Source organism: Octodon degus, unplaced genomic scaffold (assembly GCF_000260255.1).
Source record: "Octodon degus isolate 3935 unplaced genomic scaffold, OctDeg1.0 scaffold00006, whole genome shotgun sequence".
Classification (NCBI taxonomy): Eukaryota; Metazoa; Chordata; class Mammalia; order Rodentia; family Octodontidae; genus Octodon; species Octodon degus.
The window spans coordinates 26,069,930-26,079,714 of record NW_004524582.1 but is presented as its reverse complement, the minus strand read 5'-3'; positions in this window follow the sequence as shown (position 1 = coordinate 26,079,714).

Genomic DNA, 9,785 nt, shown 5'->3' with positions numbered 1-9,785 from the left:
CATGGTGAGACTGTGGTTGAGACTGGGCATGGTGTAATCCCAGTGTTTAGGAGGCTGGAAACAGGAGGATCACCATGAATATGATCAGTGTAGTGAGACCCTGTAGACCCTATACTAAATACAGAAAAAATATTAAATTGATATTAAATTAATGATGATGTTGTTGTCGTGATTGAGTATCGGTGAGTTCAATGTTCATTTCCCCAGTTTTCAGTACTGTTGATTCATAATGATATGTAGCCAAATTATCCACTAAATACAAGTTTTGGGGGTGTATTTAAAAAAAAACTAAGAATGAAAATGACTTGCTTGGAGAGAATAAACACACCTATAGCATTCTAAAATATTATACTCTGGGGCCAGGGAGATAGCTCTGTAGTCTAAGAACCAGCCTGGCCAGGATCTGAGTTTGATCCCCAGTACCACATGCCATTCCAACCCTGTACTGAGCTGGTCACCAAAACCGGACATGGTGGTGCACATCTGTAATCCTAGTGTTAGGGAGGATGAGACAGGAGGACCACTATAAAGCTGAGCTGCGTAGTGAGACCCTGTACCAAATAATTAAGTAAGAAATATTGCACTGTTTCCTGCAAAATTTGCTGATAAGGCACAAAAGGTTTGAGAAAATGTCACATTGAGTTTCTTATTTTTAAAATGGTAGATTTTCAGCCAGCATTTCTAAGAGTCTTCTCGTGACTTCCATTCTGTAATTACTTGCTTGTTAACATTCTCTTGGTTGTTACTGCTAATGCACAACCTTTTCTTTTGGCTATTTATGCAGATCTGTGAATTGATTGCTGAAAATTCTGCAGTAGCTGTTCTGTAGGCGTTGTTTTCTCTAGTACTACGGGTGCAGATTCTAAGCAGGGCAAGGTTATGTCAGCTGATCAAGGTCACACTATGTAAGAGGTAGGGAAATGAATTTTAATTTGCTCTAAGTGACTCCTCGGCATATAATTTTCTCACGGTACTATACACCTTAGATACTACCTTGCCTCCCAGGTTTCTCTCCCTGTGTACACTTACTGGTTATCTCTCACCTTGCCACTTTCTTTTAGCTCATCCACAACAAAACATGTGCATACAAAATCTGGTGGCATAGAAATAACTTCTTTGAGGAGCTCTCTGAAAAGATCTGGCCCTGCCTTAGTAATTACTGCTGAAATTAATGTTATCCTGCTAACCCCTAAAAGTGCCTGACATTCTTTCTTTCTTTGTGACTAATTATTTTACAGACGGTGCTTTAATTGCAGGATGTAGGAGGTACTTTCTATAAATGCTTAACATTAAGAGGGGACATGATCTGCAGTCCTCAGATCATTAAACCTGGTACCAGGAATAAGCACACTTTGGGGACCAGTGACATTTGTCAAAAGAAGCCTATGTGCTCTGTGGAGGGCAGGAGGCCCAACTCAGGAAAGGTAGACTCATAATCATCCTGTGCTGAGTGCATTTAATTATTTACCTGAAGGAAGATATGGGCAACCAGGGCCTTCTCCAGAGAAATGGCTATTCAAGGAACAGGATGCAGAAAGTGAATGCCTAAACTGAAATCAACATCTAAAATGAATTTCCTGCCTGCAACCATCACAAAACAGAGGCTGAGGAGGCTACTGAATGGGGCCTGAGTCGCAGGAGGGCTGTCTGTCCCTTGGCTCCTGTCTGTCTCTCGTATGCTACTGAAAGCTCTGTGAGAGGGGTGTGCTTTCTTGTCCTGTTGTTTCAGATGAAATCTGGTACCTAAGATGAAGTCTCTCATATTGTAGCACTTTTTTATCTCCTTTTTTAAGGTTTATTTTTAGAACAAATCTGTAGTACATAACAATTTGATGATAACAATATGTAGTATAACAACCATTGTTGATATTCTATTCTTGTTTTGAAAGTCTGTGCCATTTTAATTGGTTTATGTTGCTTTGTTGTTGGATTTGTTCTTGTTAATTGTTTTTATATTCCTCTTCAAAATAAGTATTTAAAAAAGATTCCAGAGGAGGGGAATTACATTCATCATGGGGAGTTGATTTATGTGCATCATGCATTTCAATTATTTCCTTTTATTCACTTTTCCTTCTCTCCTTCCAACTCTCATCTCTCTTTTGCAAAGATTTGTTTCCAGTTTTTGTTTTTGCTCTTTAATTTACTTATATTTTAATAGACAAAGGCGATAGGGATGAAGAAATACAAGATCTTGGTTTTAGACCTAGATCCAAAAATATACTTGGTAGGTAGCCATAGGCAATTTTTATGCAATTGGTAGAGCAGCATCAGTATTTTCAAAATACAACCTGTGGCCTCCAGTATCCGACAAAGAGTAATCAGCGGCACGTACATTTCTGCATCCTGCAGTAGGTCGGTGCACTCAGGAAAACTGCACAGGAAGTCTTAGCCTCTCAGCCACGCATTCTTACACAGACTCAGTCACAAAACCAGCCACCGAACCCAGTGGTTTAATTCCCTCATCTACCCAGTTCTTCAGTGGACATACCTTCATGCTCTTATTTATCCACATTTATCAACACTGACTCTGTTTCAGGGACCCCCAGGAAGACTGCAAAATGTAACCTAGAGGACCCCCTCAGAAAAAAAGCCCAGATAATGTGGAACTTGTGCTTGTCCTGAAAAGATTCAAAGACATGCACACACAAGCTGAAGAAAAAAATACCCCATGATCAGTGTTTCCATAGATTGTAGAAAAGAAAAATCTATAAAGAAAGGTGAAAATTCTATCACTCTGCTTTTTGTACTAAAAAGACAGTGCTACAGACTTGATAAATTACAAAGAAAAAGGTTCTATTTTTGCTCATGTTCTGGAGGTCTTGAGAGGTATCGTCTGGCTGTGCCTGGGTGAGGACATGTCCTGAGATGGCTTGAGGCCTGAGCAGGAAATAGGCAAGCATCATCTGGAGGCTTTCTCCTAGGCTGACTTTTTTTTAAGTCCATGGAATTCAGTAATGGGCAACTATCTCTGAGGAATTTAAAGATTCCTTTGGAAGCTTCACTTCCACACACATAGTTAGTCATTTCCAACTTCACAATATCTCAATACGAGTGTTAAATTTCAGCTCATAAAGCTTTAGAAAGCCAAGTAAACCAATTCTAGACCATGGGACAATAATATGGGACAATGATGCTTCACTTTCCATTGACACCTGGTGTTCTATTTGATGAGATGACTTTGGAAGAGAAATGATTATCTATGAAGATGTTTAAGCAAGTATTATAGGCAAAAAATGGGAAGTACAGGTAGACAGGAGGAGGCTTGGCATGTGGAGCAACAGCAAAGAACCCAGGGGTTCTGGTTTGCAATGAGGGAGAGGAGCGAAGAGGGAGATAGGAATTCAAACGTAAGCAAGAAAGAATAGGTAGGGTCAGAATGACAATGTCTTTCCTTCTCTGCATGCAAAGTCATGGTAGTCAAAAAAGAGATGCAAAGATAGCAAAATACCTATGGAAAATAACCCCTTTCATCCCACTCCTTAAAAATAGGGGCAGGGCCTCTGAATATGGTGAATAGCCACTATTGCAAACAGGTAATATTTTGTACCACAGACAATTTTTTAAAAAGGAGCTCATCTTTTTTTTTTTATTTTGTATTTTAGGGAAGGATCTACAGGGTGTTCAAGGTCTCACTACTAGATCAGAACTGTAGTGATTCTCCCATTTACAGCCTCCCAAGAGCTGGGATTACAGGTGCGCACCACCACACTCAATCCCAATTGCCATTTCAGAGCACCCTGGGGCTGGGGCCAGCACCGTAGGCCCAGAGATCGAACCCCCGGCCCCTGCACCTGCTTAGAAGTGCTCTAATCCACTGAGCTATTTGGCCAGCCCTAAGGAGCTCATCATTAATAGGTCTTGCAACCAGCAAGCTGTAGGATGAGTGTGCTGCTCAGCATAAGTGAAAAGAGAAAAAATATTTTACTTAGGAATCAGATGGAAGATGCAGTGGTTTCTACAGATATATGGAGGATAATTATATCAAACAATTGTGTGTTTGGAGGGAGTTCTGAGATTCAAATGGAATGAGAGCCCTGGCTAATCTCAGCCCAAGAGACATCTAATCTCAGGCTCCTACTAATGTAGATCCTGGATTTCTAACTTGCAAAGTTGTGAGTTAATAAGTTAGCGATGTTTAAGCCATTTAATTTGCAGTGATGTGTTATGCAAGCAAAGAATATTAATACAGAAGGTAATCATTGATAAATTGGGCTTTGTATGGAGGAATGACAAAGTTTGACTTTGTTTCAGCAGATGATTTAGGCTACCTTGAGGGAACTCCCTGTGGATTAGCAAGCTGGGGATGGGGAAGTCAAATGGAGGCAAGTAGAATATTTGAAGAGCAGGTGGTGGTGCTTGGTCTAGCTTGGCATTTCCTGAAGACTTGTGAGGCAGTCGGATTATTTTGACCTGAGACACAGTCACATTTAGCCAATTGTGTGATGTAAGTGGGAAATAAAAGAAAGCTGAAAGTGTCTCAGGAAGGACACTGGCTGCAGGAATGGAAGAGGAGATGGATGGGCTGATGTCCAAGAAGATAGGACAAGAAGAGAATGGATCAAAAGACAGTCAGATGCTCATTTTGGGAGGTGATTAGAGTGAGGTGCTCATACTAGCATTCAAAATGTGGTGGCAAAATGAGAAGTGGGTATTTAGAGTTCGGAGAAGACCTATGAGATCTAAAAATTTATGAGGCATGCAGTGACATAAAATAAAAATCACTGTGCTCAGAATCAACACAGAAGTGTGATTAAATCTTGTGTTTGATGCTTTAGGGAACACCCACTTATTCCAATATAGATGCAAGCAGAAACTTGTGCTTTGAGATTCTGGGTGATTTTCAATCAAATCTCCCAAGATGCCTAAAAAAAAAATCCAAACAGAATCATGTCAGGAAACCAACAGCCCAGCATGAAGGAAAGAGCACTGAATGGACAGAGCACTTGAGCCCGACATGTAATGTAACATACATCAACTGAGAAGGGAGTGCAGGACTCAACCAATGGGAGATCAGTGAGATTTTCATAGCATGCTGAAAGTAAAACTTGAAAGGCAGTGGATGCAAGAGTGAAATGGAGATGAGAACTTACATACACTAATGTAAAGCTGGCAAAAATTGAATATGAGAGACCAAACGGCGAGAGTTGGTGATTGGCAATGATGTGGAGATGAGATAAACTTTAATAATGTGCCTATGTAATGCACACCCTGGCATATGCCTCCCTACAAAAAGAAACCTTCCCCTTGGCCATTTTCCTGCCTGCTCACACATACCATTTTAATCCCTCTTAGATGAGCACTGTTTGATCTCTTGACAAATTTTCCTCTCTATTTATACATCATCAACAGAAAATATAAGTTCTCTTAGCTTTACTGATGTTTAAAATGAAGTTATATTATCTACACAAGTCTGTTTCTTATTGTTTTCTGACTTTTTAATATTCCCAATTTACCAAAATCAGCTCGTGGAGTATTTCTTTTTTGTTTCTTCCCCCCTTTTATCTCACTGTATCATCTATTATTTAACCAGTTCTCTACTGAGAGGCCTCCAACTTGCTCCCAGTCTTTTCCTATTGCCAGGAAGGTTACAAAGGATAACCTTCTTCATTCATCATTTCACACCACTTGATGTGTATAATAAATTCCCAAAGTGCTTTCTTAGAATGCTGTGTTGTAGCTGCTGTTAGAGCTTATTTTGTTGATAGCTTTTGTGTTTGTTACTTTGGACATTAAAACCAAACCAAACAAAATCAAGTTAAGTGAGTTAATTACAAAAGGGAAGAAAATAATAAATGACTGATTGAAGGTAGTTTCCAAAATAGAGCCCCAATGCCTAACAAGGAATCAGCTCTCCCCAAAGGAAGGCATGGTAAGGAAACAGAAAGAAAGATGCCAATAAATAAGCAGCCCTTCCATCTCCTTGGCTGGAGGTTGACAGAGGTCTTATCCAATACTTCTTTCTGTCTCTGTGGATGTTGAAGTTAGGTCTTCTGTTAAAAATGAAGGTGTTAGAGTTCATATGAGAAGCTTGAGCTCTATGGCAAAAATCTTGAGGTAGATACTGTAGAGAAATGGAAATCTAAGGTCATGGAAGCAGAAGAGTTTCTGGGTAGTGCTTTGGGGCTAGTTGACCTCAAAAAACATTGTTGATAACCATATGGAAGATATTATTATAAATTTAATTTTTAAAATTGTAAAAGAATTAGGGTTAGTTGATATAAAATAAACTTCAAAGCAAACAAATAACAAAAACCCCAAAACTTCATCTCATTTATTTTTCCATTAATTAGGAAAAGCTTGATGTCATGGTTTGTATGAAAAAAGTTCCCCCAGAGGCTCATGTGCTTAGAGATAGATGGGCTTTTGTGAAATGAGTGGATCATTGAGAATCTAACTTCATCAATGAATGAACCCATGGAGGAAATCATGACTCATTCCTGGGAGGTGTAGGAAGTGGGAGGTAGGGCCTGGCTGAGTAGAGTAAACCGGGGGCCTTGTCTCAGGGAAAAGTGCCTAATACCTGACTTCTTCTTTTTCAGGTCATTTCCACTTGGCACTTCCCAGGTGCCTTGGTGCCTGCTGTTTCTGCCCCTCTGCCCAGATGTTTATGTCCTATCACAAGTCCCCTCCATCTGGTGAGCCAACTATAATGTAGAGCCTCTGAATGTTTGATGCAAAGTAAACATTTCAAGGGCTAGCCACATATCTCTGCAGATTAAAGTGACTACAAGCGGACACAAGGGTCTGCTGTGCTGGCCTGCCCCCTGGGGTGCTCTGAGATGGTGACTGAGACTGTGCATGGGGGTGAGCACCTACAATCCTTGCATTTGGGAGGCTGTAAACAGGAGAATCACTATGAGTCAGAAAAAAAATAAATAACATTTCAACCTTTAAGTGCTTGTCCTCAGGCAGTCACTCAGAGTTTAGGAAAGCTGACTAATGAGCTTAGCATGGTGGAAGCAACAGACGGCTGCTTTCCCACCCTGTCCAGGCTGCTTCTAACACAAGAGATCTTGGCAGACTGCGTATTGCCCATAGTAGACCTGTTCATCATCACGTTGGGGTGGCTTTTTTTTTTAAAGTTCTAGTACATACAAACCACACATAAGAAATGAGCCAATGACACTCACCTTTCGAAGATTCACTACAATACTGTATATAAGAATGCTCTTACAAATTTAGAGATATAATGTACTAGACATTTGTGGCTAGCATTGCGTCAGAATAATTACTTCTTTTCTGAAGCTACACTATTCATTTGTGGCACACACACAGTTTGTTCTCCTCTATGTGCACATAATTTCTGAGCATACCATAAATTATGACTATCAGATCAGCATTTCAACGACTATACTCTTATATTTTATTATGTCTATGAGTACAGATAAATAAATATGTCTTATCATATTTTTAAAAGAATAACAATTCATAGAAAGAAAAATATTCTCATTTTATCCATCAAATATATTTTTTCAATTTTAAAACAGCTGTTTGACATCCAATAATCTATTTTTCCTATTATTTTTCTCACAATCATTGTACAACAATAAAACTATACTGGAGGCCAATTTGTCTTGGGTGAAAAGCATACCACGTCATTCCTCTTATTGCTACTTAGTGTCAGCTGTCTTTCCCTGGCCCATCCTGATTTTAGTCTTGAAAGTTCCATGTCCAAGGAAACACAAGATTCCAGAAAACTGGAGCCGTTTGTCACACTCTCACAAGATCTAATTCAGTACACAGATATTTGATGAAACCATATTTCATGTCAATCACTGAAGATGGCATGGAATGTGTGAATCATGAATGGACTAGAGAGAGTATCTGGTGCAAGAGAACTCCTGATTCATAAAGCTCAGGGCTTACCAAGCCAGCTCTATCATTTGCTATGACTCCTTGATCTCTGATGACTACTGGATAATGGTACATACACTTATTTCCATCCACACATTCAGAACATGGTCTGAAAATCGCCTTTTCACCTACCTGTTTTTCCTACCATGATCACTACCTGCCTATAGAATTAATAAATTGGTAGGAAAAAGAGAAAAAGGCATTAGGATTACACCTGTAGAGGAGCTGAGACTGAGCAAAGCTTAACAGACAACTTTTCATCTTGGACCAACTCTACTTATTACGAGATCATGATTGACAGATAATTACAACCTGATAGGATGGGATTAAGTGTAATACATGAGAGCACTATAAAGGAGAAGTGTCCCTCCATAGAGTCACTTCAAAAAAAGTAGGAAAAGTGGAAGTATGTGCTTCGACATGTTTACCAGCTAAGACTAGCATTATGTGTGTAAATGTGTATGTATGTATATGTGTACATGTGTGTGTTTCCAGACTATGTAATGACTTCTCCCCAGCTTAATTAGGTAATTTAGCAAGTTCCTGAAGAGGGGATGGTGCAAGTTTCATTCTTAAGAAGATCGGAGTGAGGTCTCTGCCAATTGAAAGGACACATCTCAGAGGCAAGAATCGGCCTGTCATTGGGGCTGGACTTGCTAGCAGAGTGTAGAGATTGCGGCTGAATACTGAGAAGTGAATTTCAAAATGTTTGATTTTTATAAGCAGCATATAAGGTGTAATTACACAAAACCCAAGGGTGGCTGATGGTAACTTTGATGATTTGAAGAGTACCTGTCATCTCACGAGCTAAATACACCCTGCCGCGCTCTGGAGCGGCACGGAGTAATACACCAGCTACGAAGCAGCAGTCTGTAGACCTCAGATAGCCCCTCTTTTAAACAGGATGTTTAAAGTATCAGAGTTGGTTCAATACTTTTTCAAAAATAGGAAAAGTTAAGAGATATATTTTAATTGGATCCTCCTGCCAAAATGAATTATAATGAAATACATTATAAAAATTCAGTTAAAAAAGTCCATGGCTTTAAAGGCTGGCAAACATATCCCTGTTATTTCCAAGGGCATATGTCATTTTTGCTTGGCTTTGTGTACACTGAGGATGTTCTTGACTGATAAAGAAGATAGAACCCTTTTTCTAAGAAGAGAAGTATATATGAATGCCAATAACAATATAAGAAACAAATAATAAATGCTGCAGATAACATATAAATCTGTGCAACATGGAATCCAGGAACAGAGGTAAGGGTAGGAGTAAGGGCCAAAAAATATATTGATGAAAAAACTGATTTGGGGATTTTTTTTTCTCACTAAGACTGCACTCATTGTTTGGACAAATCAACATCTTGAGAACTTCATGGTCAACACCTTCAGGGTCAAGACCACCACTGTAGCCAAGGCCACAAGTTGTCTTACACATGTTTTGTATCATGGCAAGGAGGTGACTTTGGGTGTGGCAAGCTTTCCATGGGATGCATTTGTATAAACCTTAATAGTCTTTTCCTCAAGCCATGTTAAGCCACACATATCTCAGTGGGTGCAAGTAACTTTAATACAGAAATCATGGAGCTCAACATTTATCTCTTCAACATTCTATGGCTACCATTGCCTGGGGCCTCTGTCAGAGTTACCATCTTTCAAGTGATTTTTTTTTTCACTGCATAGCATCTCATAAACCAAGATATTTTCCTGTCGCGTGCTTCTTGAACAGCAGGAAGACGCAACACACAGCTCTTCCTTCAGTGGTTTATTCAGGCCCCTGATTATAAGCTTCTTCTTCTTCAATCCCCCAGCCCTTGGCTAATATATACTCCCGAGCCCAATCCCAGTGTGCCACATGGGGATCACCCATGGGTCCAGCATATGCGGAAGCAAATCATGATAGCAGCCCTGGCCATATAAGGAGTTGTTGTGCA